This window comes from Rutilus rutilus, assembly GCF_951802725.1.
Source record: "Rutilus rutilus genome assembly, chromosome: 5".
Taxonomy (NCBI): Eukaryota; Metazoa; Chordata; class Actinopteri; order Cypriniformes; family Leuciscidae; genus Rutilus; species Rutilus rutilus.
This window is the reverse complement of record NC_140213.1, coordinates 6706404-6720097: the sequence shown is the minus strand read 5'-3', so window position 1 is coordinate 6720097 and position 13694 is coordinate 6706404. Positions and strand designations below refer to the sequence as shown.

At 39.0% G+C, this 13694-nt stretch overlaps 1 protein-coding gene across 2 annotated transcripts in view; it reads right to left on the bottom strand.

Annotated features, from left to right (window-relative positions):
* Positions 1–13469, bottom strand: part of bcl9l (bcl9 like) — a 50161-nt gene extending 36692 nt beyond the window's left edge. Inside the window, exon 1 of one of the 2 annotated variants that reach the window (XM_084409159.1) lies at positions 13139–13469. The gene's annotated coding sequence lies outside the window, so the exon portion shown is untranslated. The remainder of the gene's footprint in view (positions 1–13138) is intronic. The other variant, XM_084409160.1, reaches the window with a different exon arrangement.
* Positions 13470–13694: the final 225 nt, after the last annotated feature.

Sequence of the window (13694 nt, the reverse complement as noted above, 5' to 3'; positions counted from 1 at the left end):
AGCAAACCTAATAGCTAGTAACATTAAGCCCCTATTTACGAAAAGCCCAATTGCTCTGATTGGTCGGCTAGACCAGTGAATTGTGATTGGTCAACCACTTAGAGCGTATTTCGGAAATGTCACACCTCTTAGTAGAGCTGTCCGTTAAAAGATTGCAATCTCGATTCAAACACCCACACAATCTCATTCCTAAAATGATTCGATTCGTCCATGTCTATTAAACTTTTTGACAAAATCACAGCGAGACATTCAAATCTGCGTTTTGCCGCTGACCCAGAGCGAACAGTTAGGCTATCTAGGAATAAAACAGCTTCACAAACAGTCTTTTTAACCACACACCGTATCATTATTTCTGTGTTACAAATATTCAAATGATCACAGACGTACTGGGATAAAAGTTTACAGTTCAGATATAAACACTGATGTCGATCAAAATAGAGCAAATCAACATTTGAAAGTAACTTGGTGCTTTAAATAATGATTGCTTTAAACAAGTGACTGCTAAAAAAAATTTGTTGTCATTGAATCATTAAATCAAGAAATTCATTCAGAAATGCTGATTCATCCAGTAATGAAACAAGAGAAGTATTTATGAGTGAGTCATTGAATCATTTATTCAAACAGATTTTTCAATTCAAATTCAAATTAATTAAACATTTTAAATAGACTGCAGCGATTAACATTTTGTCATAACCTCTAGTAAATGGCGTGTTATTTTGTTCAGTTGTCTCTTGTCTGTTCAGAATCATGGGAAAATCTGCATTTAAAAAAATAAAATAAAAAAAAATTCATGATTCTCAATTTATCCAGAATAATGCAGCTCTACCCCTTACAATAACTGCATAACCAAGTTATAAAACACTACCAAAGCAACTCAACCAGGCCTCGTCCCCCTTTTTTTTTTCTTTTTTTTTTTTTGGCATATACCTTGGACGTAAAATGTGTGCATTAAGTCAGCAAAGAGATTGCGTACATCATGCTAGTACACATGACAGTCTGCAAACAGGGCTGGGTGAAAATATTTGCAAAGTCTTTGCTAATGTAAATTTCAAAATGACATCAATGCAATTTTAATTTGTCCATTAAGATTCCTAAAGTTTATGTAATGCAAGTATTTCAATAGAAGTAAAGTATTCTGAAAATCTGATTCTAAAACTATTTGTTTGTGTCATCGCAAAAATGTTCACAGAAAGTCCTGAAAAATGTTAATTCCTAATACTGTTTTACTGCCTATAAATTCAAATATAATTAGTCCTTGTGTTCCTTCAGTGAAAACAGTGTGGAAAACATACCTTGATTATTTTCAAGCTGTGTAAAGTGTGCATTTTAAAGCGTGTCATTCTCTTTCACTAATCCAACCAAACAGAATTGCACAAAAAATGACTATATAATGTGTTTAGGTGCACTGAATACTCCTCTTGTCTGCTATTGGACAGAACAACAGATCTTGCCCCAAACTCACACCATTGGTTGAGCCAGTGTTGCTGTGTCGGCCTGGTAAGGATTGTTTTTTCTTACCCAGATCTATCTGCAAAAATGACTACAAGGGGTGTGAGGTAAACATGAATGCATTCATTTGGATATACAGAATGATCAAATCATGGAACAGAGTTTCTTGGAAGCACATACCATGTGACCAACAGAAAAACAGAGAGTGAGAGAGAGCGAGAGAGAGAGAGGGCGGGCAGCAGTACAGCATAAACAGATTGTCATAGCCACAGAACAGCAGTGTGTGTGTATGTCCGCAGTCCCTCGGTGAGCTCTGCAGTCTCTTTCTCGGTCTCATTCTCTCTCTCTGTAAAGACAGGGAAGAGCTCGGCTCACTTTGCATGGGGGTCAAGGGTTGTCTCTTTTCCAACACACTCTGGGCCATCAGCCAACAAGAGCAAGGAAAAAGAGCAAATTGCAGCCAAACAGACAGAAGATGGTGAGAGTGAGACGGAGAAGTACTCATGTGGACTGTAGATCTAGCGTTCAGCATGAGAGAGAGAGAGAGAAATGCAGGAAAGTGAGACATGCAAGTGTAAACTAGAGTTGTATATATTTCTGAAGAGAATGTGAGTGGTGTTTGCCTGTGTTGTTGCTGCCACAATGCCAGGATCTTCCAGGGGGTCAAAAGAACCCACCGCAAACTTACTACGATATTCTGGTTTCTAGATATTCCTCAAACACTTTCTTTTTTTTTAAAGCACAAAAAATATGCAATGCTGCAACAGTAATCTGTCAGTAACAAGTAGGAGTATGATTCTGATTCTGAACAGACAATTAAACATAATAACATGTAATTTACTTGAGGTTCTGACAAAACGTTGATTGCTGCTCATTTGAACTCATTTGAAATAAATAAAAAATTTAAAATCTGTTTGAATGAATGATTCAACGACTCAGTCATAAATGTTCATGTTGGTTTCATATGGTTTTTAAAAACTTTTATACCATTTTTAACAAAAGTTTAAACTTAATTATTTCCCCAATATATATATATATATATTATATTATATTATATTATATATTTTTTTTTTTCAAACATCATTAATTATTAATTAAGAAAAATCATGAAGTTTTGTGAAGTATTTTTCCTGCATGTTTCTGCACTTGGGTTGTACCACATGAAATCGTTTTTAAAATATTTATAATATTCTAATAAAATCACTTCACTTTTTTTTTTAAGAAATAGTAATAATAAGATTATGTCAAACTGCTTAACGTTTTGTTTCCAATAATTTTTTATTGGGGCTTATTTTATTTGTTAAGATACTAGGACAGTTTTACCACCCTGACATTTCTTACTATTTTAGCCATTAAAAATGTGTTTATCACAGAAGAGGGGTATTCAAGTCATTGTACGTTTAAATTAAAAATTGTAATGCATTTTTAAATAAATTAATAGATCCTGACAAAAAAGATTAGCATCATGTCATTCATTACTTTTTTTAAATTTTGTGAATCACAAGCTGTTTTCACATAATTACATAACTGGTCAATTGAAGCCTGATTAATGTTTTACCATGTTTTGTTAGTACTACCCCATTCTTGCATGATACACACCAAGACTTTTAACCATCGCACCATTTCCAGGTCTTTGCAAATCTAAATGAACGACATAAAATCATCATTACAGGGGAAACAATACAGTAAATTTTCTCTTATGAGAGAAATTTCACTTCATCATTGGCGTGTAAAGCTAAATATTTAGGCTTTAAATTAAGCCAGTGTGTACACACTCTGCCATCCAGCCAATTACAGCGCTGGAGGAACAAACTCAACAGGAATCTTGTACACACACACACACAGAATAATTTCCACTCCACCTTAAATGTAGGGCAAAGTTCTAGCTTGATTCAGTTTGTACTAAGGGAAAAATAGACTTGTTGTGTAGAGCGTGGAGTGTTCCGAGTCTCACAGCTGGCTACTGTTGTTTTCTGTGCGCTGAAAGCTTCTCGATATCACATTATTCTTTCATAGCTCGCCTTAGCACCGCGACTTGTAACTCATCTGGAAGCTCTCAGATCACCTGACCAGATAAGAAACACTTTGTTCCAAACGCTGGATCTTATTGTCCTTCCAACACACTACAAACAGCCTTTAATAGACCCAAAACACAGATCTACACTTGATGACACAATTCACCTTCCTCTGCGTAGCCTTCCCTGGCTTGAGATAAGATGAATGATGTCATTTCCTTGCAAAACCATCGCCAAACTCTTGTTGTTCTTATGACGAGGTGATACTATGGTGGTGCATTCAGGGATTATATGACATACCATAGACCTGCGGTGGTTCTTGCGTGTTACGGCACACAAGCACACCGAACGCCATGCACCGCAGCAATGATCTGTGATAGGAATTGATCAGCTGATGTGCTAAAAAACACACATGCACACACAGTCTTTGTGAATATGCATCCCCTGGACGCCTGTCTCTGTGCCGGAGAGGACGCACTACTTTTCAAACATGGAAGCAGATGGTAGCATGGGGACGAACGCTGTCCCTTAGCAAAGGTGATCTGAAGTGTGGCATCACATGATCTCAGGTGACAGGCCATATGTCAGGGAGTAAAACGTTTGCACAGGCCAGTGTGAAGAAGCAGAAGAAATTGAGTGGCCTTAGAATAGGGCATCGGTCAGAAACCTTACACCACGTCTAACCCGGATGTGTGCAGACATCGCAACGACAAAACTTGATCGCTTCTGTTATAATCGATGGGGCTGGACTTCAGCCCATTCATGGACGGACGCCGTTTCTATTTTTAACATTTTTAACAACTCCAGCTGCTATATTTGATTCGTCTTCTATGAATTTATTTGTTTTTAAACTTCTAAATTTTACATCAACGCAAGCTCATGATGGCGCAAGAGCAGGATGCAATGTGCCAGATAAAGTCAGCGCTAGAGCTGCTCGATTCTGGATAATTTGAGATACAAGATTTTTGTTGTTGTTTGAAAATAAAGATCACAATTCTCCCACAATTCTGAACAGACAAGAGACAACTCGTCAGTTACTAGAGGTTCTGACAAAATGAGTTGAATTAACTGCAGTTTAATTCATTTGAATGATTTAACAATATATATATATATGAATGAATGATTCAATGACTCTCATAAATACTTCACTTGTTTCATTACTGGATGAATCAGCGTTTTTGAACAAATCTCTTGAATCAATGACACAATGACAAATAGTTTTAAGTCAAGTGTCGCAACCAAGTGGTGTAACGATATAATTGATAACCATTGTTATTTGAAGTGCCAAGTTTCTTTCAAAAGGATGTGCTCTATCAGTGTTTATGTCCAAGCTATAAACTTTTAACCCAGTACTTCTGTGATCATTTGAATATTTGTACCACAGAAATAATGATACTGTGTGTTTAAAAAGACTGTTTGTGAAGCTGTTTCATACCTATACATGATAACTGCTTTCTCTGGGTCTGCGGCAGCACAAAAACACAGATCTGAATGTTCACTGTGATCGTACTTGTCAAAGGTTTAATAGACAGAGGAATCGCTGTCATTTAGGAATGAGATCGAGTGGGTGTTTGAATCGAGATCGCGATCTTTGTGCAGCTCTATTCAGCGCAGAGAGTAACTTAAAAATAATAATAATACCACTTCATGTCTGAAAGGTTTATCAGGTATGCACGCTTAAAGGAACAGTTCACCGTAAAATGACAGTTCTGTCATTGTTTATTCATCCTCATGTCATTGCAACTCTATGACTTAAAGTCACCATGAAATCCAAAAATGACAGTTCTTGTTTTATTTATGGAATATTGCAGTATTTGTTAAAAAACACCATTATAACAGTAATAGCAAACCACAACAAGCCAATGATCCAATCAATTCCCAATGGACAAAATCAAGTCTCGCCCTACATTTTTTCTTGTTTGAGAAGCCGTTTCACTTGGATATACATCACAAAACGGAAGAAAAGACTATCACAACTTCCATTTCATGTCGACTTTCATCTACAAATGAAGATTTATTTTTAGACCTAAGAGATTCCTCCTGTAAAGAAATCCATGTGAATTGAGCGGTTTAATCCATTGAACCATCTGATAAACGCACATACACAGGTAAACATGGAAGCTCAACCGTGCTTGCTTGACTTCAACATCAAGCAGGAGCCTCTGCCAACAGGTTGGTTTGGCTGCGGGCTGAATGAATGTGCAAGCGGTAAATGGCAAACACCAATCAAAACCTGCTTTTCAGCAAATCAGTTAAGATAAATGTCAAAATGAATATTTACGACCAAAGCTGTGCCTTGAGAAGCTGACATGTTAACTTCCTGAGGAGTGAAGACATGAAGACTAGACTATGGCAAATATATATATATATATATATATATATATATATATATATATATCCTTTGGCTAGCTTTATATTATATGATCTTTTATTCATGCAAATACTTTTAAAACATTCAAGCGTGACAAGATAAAGAGAACGTGCTGGCTGTGAATGTAGTGTCTGTGTGACACACACACGACGCACAGAAAGACACGTGCCGGTATCATGCGCACAGACAGCGCGTCAAAATCGAGATCTCTTTCGCACTTGAAAGAACAATAACACACATTTATGAAGTATCTGTATAAGAGCAGGCTTAAATTAGTTAAATGAAGTCTTAAATGAACGTAAAGAGTTGTAAGAGAATGAGAAGCGTGTGAGATCCGCGGCATGTGCAGCAGCGGCAGGTCTTAAAGTGACAGCAGCCACTAATGCTGTCTGTCATTAATGTTAATCAAAAAACAAAGGTAACAGAGAAAATTACTCATTGCTCTTGATTAAAGAACGTTTGTTGCTTTAATAAGGATTAATCCATATTTAAATTATAATTTATGCAGTGCAGACTGTTTGATAACTTAATTCAATTTCTAAATATGACATTTATTAGCCTATGGGTTTATGTGAGGATTGTTTTAAGTTTACTTAAATTAAAAGTTGCTTTTTTTTAAGCTTAATAAAGGTTAAGAAAAATATTTGTTTAATTACACTAATGTTGAATGGCTATAATTAATGTTTAAAATAAAAAAAAAATTAAATAAAATAGAGACATCATTAGCTGTATTAGTATTAGTGACCCCTCACATGACCCCTCACATTTCACCAAACATTTTAGTATATCTTCTCAAGGGACAATACTATAGAAATGAAACTTGGATATATTTTAGAGTAGTCAATGTGCTGCTTGTATAGCAGTATATATTTACTGTCCTCTCAAATAACTCAACATACAGCCATTATTGTCAAAATAGCTGGCAACAAAAGTGAGTACACCCTAAGTGATAATAGCTGTACGTCGTTTAACCATGCAAAGCCACATGTCCTATTCATCATGTTCATGTTTTTGTCTGCTTGACAGGACCATACAAATTGTTGTATCTTGTATTAGATCAGTTAAAATGTGTGCTTTGAGTACAATTCTCTCACACTGACCACTGGATGTTCAACATGGCACCTCATGGCAAAGAACTCTCTAAGGGTTTGAGAATTAGAATTGTTGCTCTCCGCAAAGATGGCCGAGGCTATAAGAAGATTGGCAACACCCTGAAACTGAGTCACAGTTCAGGCCAGGGTCATACAGAGGTTTTCCAAGACGGGTTCCACAAGGAACAGGCCTCGCGAGGGTCAATCAAAGAAGTTGAGTCCTCGTGCAGCGCTGTGCGTCAGATGCAGAAGCTGGCTTCAAAAAACAGACGCATGAGTGCTGCCAGCATTGCTTTAGAGGTTGCAGAAGCGGAAGGTCAGCTTGTCAGTGCTCAGACCATACGCCGCACACTGCAACAAGTCGGTTTGCATGGCCGTCGTCCCAGAAGGAAGCCTCTTCTGAAGCTGGCTCACAAGAAAGCCTGCAAACAGTTTGCTGAAAACAACCTGTCCAAGAGTATGAATTACTGGAACCATGTCCTGTGGTCTGATGAGACTAAGATAAACTTGTTTGGCTCAGATGGTGTCCAGAATGTGTAACGATGCCCTGGTGAGGAGTACCAAGAAAACTGTGACTTGCCTACAGTCGAGCATGGTGGTGGTAGCATCATGGTCTGGGGCTGCATGAGTTCTGCTGGTACTGGGGCGCTGTGCTTCATTGAGGGAAACATGGATTCCAACATGTACTGTGACGTTCTGAAGCAGAACATGATGCCCTCCCTTCAGAAACTGGGCCGAACGGCATGATAACGACCCCAAACACACCGCAAAGATGACAACTGCCTTGATGAGGAAGCTGAAGGTGAAGGTGATGGAGTGGCCAAGTATGTTCCAGACCTGAACCATATTGAGCACCTGTAGGGCATCCTCAAGCGGAAGGTGGAGAACCGCCATGTGTCTAACATCCAGAAGCTCCATGATGTCATTATGGAGGAGTGGAAGAGGATCCCAGCAACAACCTGTGCAGCTCTGGTGAATTCCATGCCTAGGAGGATTAAGGCAGTGCTAGAAAACAATGGTGCTCACACAAAATATTGACACTTTGGACACAGTTGAGTTCTGACATGTTCACTTTTTTGTTGCCAGCTATTTTGACAATAATGGCTGTATATGCTCTAAAATATATCCAAGTTTCATTTCTATAGTATTGTCCCTTGAGAAGATATACTAAAATGTTTGCTGAAATGTGAGGGGTGTACTCACTTTCGTGAGATACTGTGTGTGTATATATATATAAAAAAAATATTAACAAAAAGGCATTTTACAATTTATGCAACAATGTTTGAGGTCCAGTTATAACATTTATAATTAAATTATTCAATATTGTACAAAAATACTGACCTTTCTGAAATGGTATCTAATATGAGTGTATCTATGCCAACCAAACATTTACAATCGTGTCATATTGCTGGTGAGATTTATCATCAATCTCCCCAGTCTTTGCCCCTGTCTAGCTGTGCTCAGTTCAAATCCAGCTCATGTCATTCAATGATCTCACTTCCTGCTTTTTTTCCCCCCATCATTTCCCCATTCATCATCTCTGACTCTCTCAAAAAAAATTATTATCCAAAAGAATCTCAAGAATCCAAGTGCATTATCAGATAAATGCTCCTCCTGGCTAAAATGTGACGTCACAATGTGGCCTAGTCAAGTTCTTTAAAGCAGTTGTTTACCCTCTACTGTTTCCACAGAAGGAGAAGTGAATTGTAGGTTTGAACTCAGGTCAACTCAGGTCACTCTAACCGCACTCAGTTCCTCACATTTGCTTCAGGAAGAACGATTTTTCTGTAACACGCAAACCACTGCGTGAACACTTCTAAATTTAGTTTAAATCAGACCATGTTTTTAGGGAACTGTTTTTTAAAATGTTACAATTATTTGTCCTAGTATCCAGTTGAATACGTAGAGACAACTATAAGTGTGGTATTTCCAGGTCGATTCCCCTTGAAAATGTGCAAACACTGGGACTCTGTGGCGCTATTAAAACATTGCTCTGTTTATTTAAGAATCCCAACCAGTCCGACACAGCAACATTGACTAACTGCACCAGTGGTGTGGGTTTGGGTGAACTATCTGCTTGTTCAACCAATGACAGATGAAGGGAGTGTTCAAGAAACCTGTTTGCAGAGTGTTGAATGGCTGTACATGAGAGCTTGTGCAGAAACCCCCTATATGGAGGTGGTTTATGCTAATGTGTATTATGCTAATTAACTAACTGTGGCTACAGTTTTAAAACTATCTTTAAACCCTCTTTAAAACTATCCAGATTTGACAACCTCATACAAACTTGTGAATTCACCAGAAATGTTGCACGAGAACCTTAAACGGTTACACAACTTCACTTTACAATTATTTGTAAATGAGGCCCAATATCATGCCACAAAGCAAAGTTGAATTGGGTAAACACTTAATATTCACTGTTATGCCTGTGCGGTACTGTCCCTCCAGCCTGACGATGCACAGGCAAAAGAGTCAGTCCACAACTGAAGCACCACCACCTCAAGCGGAGAACGACGTCACATCTCCCTCATCTCTGTGATGTTACAACTGGAGCCATAACACAATATAGATTATCTAAATCACTTTAAAGGCAGATCCCTTGGTCGGTTCGCTGAAGTCTACGAGGTGTTGAGCCAATGTGGGGCAGAGCACACTGTGAGCCTTGGGCCTCAAAGACAATTCAGATCAAGTTGCAAACTCTGTGAGCTTCTAAAAATAGCGTGGTAGGATATCACGCTCCCAGCACTAGCTAATGGCCTGTGTGGTCAGTGGGCTAAAGAACAGCCAAACACTGCCAGAATACACTTCACACATTCTCTCTCTCCGCTCACACTGCTGACTACTACTGACGGTCTGTCGGGTTCTTGTGACGGAGGAAAATTTGGGAAAAGATGTGTTTAATTTAAACAGACCGCGGTGCCAAAACTATCAGGAGAAAACGCAACATTATCAGCTCTGTTTGATCTGGGGTCAGCTCATAGTATCACTATCTCTCCTTCTATCACACACAGCACTAACTTAATCAGCTTGCGTCACCGAGGCCCTGGAGATCTGACAGGAAAAGACAATTAGGGGAGCATGTGAAGGGAATGAATGGGATGCAAATTTCTACTCAAATATAAAGAATGAGAAGTATTAAATATCACCCTATTTGATATTGATCGTAATATATGTACACTAAGAAAAAATCTTTTTGCGCACCTCTGAAATAACTAGCCAACCTTGTTCCTGTGACGTCATCAAGCCCCTACTTTCACAATCCAATCAATTCCCAATAGATGTAATCAAATCAAATCCTGATTGAAATGCTGATTTTAAAGGAATATTTCAACCCAAAAACCAACTCACGCTGTTCCAATCCTGTATTCCTTCCGTAGAACACAGGAGAACATCCCAGCCACTCTTTTCCATACAACAAAAGTAAACAAGGGTCTTGCTGTGCCTTGTTTTAATGTGCGCAAGATTCAAACACAAAGCTATCACATGCAGCAGGGATTTCCAAACTTGGTCCTGGAGGGTCACTGTCCTCCAGAGTTTACACTAGCTCCAACTTGCCTCAAAACACCTGCTTGGAAGTTTCTAGTAAAAGACCTTGAGTTGGCTGGTTCAGGTGTGTTTAATTGGGATTAAACTCATCAGGACAGTGGCCCTCCAGGATTGGACACCCTGAGGTGTCTGAGGTGTCAACACTGAGGTGAACTATGTACAGTGAGCGCAAAAAACATTTGGACACAACTTTCTTTCTTTTTTTACTCTATTAGACACAACAGATCAATTTAAAGGAATAGGTCACCCAAAATTTTAAATTTTTTAATTTTTTGAACTCACCCTCAAGCCATCCTAATAATAATAATAATAATAAATTACATTTATATAGCGCTTTTCTCTGCACTCAAAGTGCTTTACATGGAAGGGGGAATCCTAGGTGTATATGACTTTCTTCTTTCAGCCGAACACAATTGGTGTTATTTTAAATAATATTCTGGCTCTTCTCAACTTTGTACTAGCATTGAATAGAGCCCCCGAGTTTTTTGAAGCTTCAAAAAGCACATCGATCCATCATAAAAGTAATCTATACGACTCCAGTGGGTTAATAAATGCCTTCTGAAACAAAGCTTTTTGTAAGAAAAATATCCATATTTAAAGCTTTATAAACTATAATCACTGGCTTCCGGGAAAGGGCTGTACAGGCGTTCACGTGTTCACGAGAGAGTCGAGTTCTGGCAGAAGCGTGACCTCTGACCCGAGGTATGATGTAGGACGCATGGCGTAGGCGTAGCAGAAGCTTAGGTGAGAACAGACGCCTCTCACGTAAACCGTGTGACTCTCTCGTGAACGCGTGTGCAATTACTTTTACTTACTGGTCCTGAAGCAATTTTTAGTGAATGTATAAAATCAGTTCCCCTTAAGTTCACACAGGTGTCCTAGCAGAGTAACCAAAGGTGTAGTAGTTCATCACAGTGAAAGGATAGTGAAAATTCTAACATTCCTTACAAACCTGTATGATTTCCTTTTCTCACATATCCTGGTCTCTCTTTTCAATATAGGCTAATGAACTTGAATTAAGACTAGGCCTATCAAGAGCCAAAATGACACACACAAAAAATGCAGTATAGAAGTACCATAAAAGTGGTTGATATTCTATGACTTCTAAAATCATACAAAAGGTTTGTGTGACAAACAGAATGAAATTTAAGTCTTTATTAATTTAACTGAAAATCTAGACATCTGCCCCGGCTCTCCTTGGCACATTAATAAAGGTTCATGAATGAATTATTCCTTTCAATGATTCTGTAGATCCAGTTCACAAAACCAGTTTGAATGATTTGTTCAAGAATCTCACTAATGTGGTTCTTGCTTTCAGCTCAATGACTCAACGATTCAGTCGCAGCGGTTAACAGCTCACTGGAGTCAGATTTCAGTCCGTCCCTCACACAAAGCTGTTGTATTGCTTCGAAATATCATGCACAAATCATATGGACTTTTTGAAGATTGAAAGCTTCAATCCCCATTCATTGTATGGAATGACCAGTACATTCCTCAAAAATTCCCTTTTTGTGTTCCACAAAAGTAAGTAATACAGATATAAAACAACACGGCCGGGTTTCACAGACAGAGTTTAGATTAAGCCAGGATTAGCCCTTAGTTCAATTAGGACATTCAAGTAGCTTTTAAAAATATGCCTTAGAAACAAAAACATTATGTGTTGAACTTGCGACAAAACAATGGCGCAGACATATTTTAAGATATGTCAGTGCAAGTGTCTTTCAGTTAAAACAGCTCAAACATGTATTTTAGTCTGGGACTAGACTTAAGCCTTGTCTGAAAAACCGGAGGCAAGAAGTTTAGGCTCCACAAACGATCGAACAAAAATTGTCTTCATTCCTAACAGTGTATTTTATCATTTAAACCTTGCCAAACATCATTTATGTAATGTTTTGCTTACAAACTGTGCTTGTGCTATCTTTGTTTACAGTAAATGTCTCTTGGTTTGATATTTTGATTTTTGTTATGCTGCAAGGACATTCAGACATTTAAGTGTGGCTTAAGTGGGGCCACTGTATGTGTGCACAACACTCGTTTGCACAATATTCAAAATTCAAAGAGAAACTAATGTTCTGCATACATACCCTGACAGTTTGCAGCACACTTTGGTAAAACATTTTTATTTATTTTTTTAAATCCCATGCCTGATGCTGACGATATTACTACAGACAACCGCTTTTCCATTGACTTCATGAATGTGATGGTGAGCAGCGGCCACATTCACCGTCACATTCTTCAAGTGCCTGCCTCTTTCTGCCAATCACTCGCGACATTGTAACAGCCTAGCTCGTTTTCCTCAGCCCAGTCCTTCAAACGACTGTCAAAACGCCCCAACTCACTCTTAAACCGCAGCTACAAGTCCTTCCTGGCTTTTCGTGTCTTTTTACGGTCACATGGAAACGGGCCCTACGTTACACAGAGCCTATCGTCAGCTCATTAGCATCCATTGCACTGAAGAGAGGCAGTTAGCAGGCGAGGCTAACTCCAGGATCCCCTACAGCTGCTGCTGTGACTACGAGTTCAGCACACCGGAGCGATACACAACACACGCGCCGCGATACATGCAGACAACTGACAGTTTGACGGTTTGCCGTTTAGTACGCGCCGCGTTGTCACGGCATTATACGCCGAGCTTGTGTGGGTGCGTGTGCGGGGAGCTTTCCTACCCCATTCCGCGGTGTGTCTGCGAGCGGAGGCCGATGTCAAGAGTGACGGCCAGCCGACATCACCCGAAGTGTCCGCCGCCACTGCGCAAGATCCTCCGCGGCTGTGTTAAGCGACCAATGCGATGCCCCGAAGTAAAGCCGCTGGTTAAATATCAGATGCTTTAAAACGTTGTTTCGGTTCGGCTCCGAGCGGAAGACGAGTCCTGGGGAATACAGCAGATCATGACTCCGCTGTTGGAGACGCTGTCTGCATATTCCAGCTAGTAGTGTAGAGGTAGCAGAAGGCGCTCAGACAGACAGTCGCTCTCGCGCTCATTACTCAACTCACTGTACACACATATGAGTGACACACTCACTCACTCGCTCGCTCGCTCACTCACTTACCCAGAACTGTTTCAATGAGCTCCTTTCATATTAGTTGATAATACACCACCACCAAGAAGAATTATATATTTTTATTTTATAATAATAAATATTATTCATAATATCATAGGTTGTTAGATATCAGTCTAAAATGTGTTTGTTTAAAATGTAGAATACATGATTGCACAAGCAA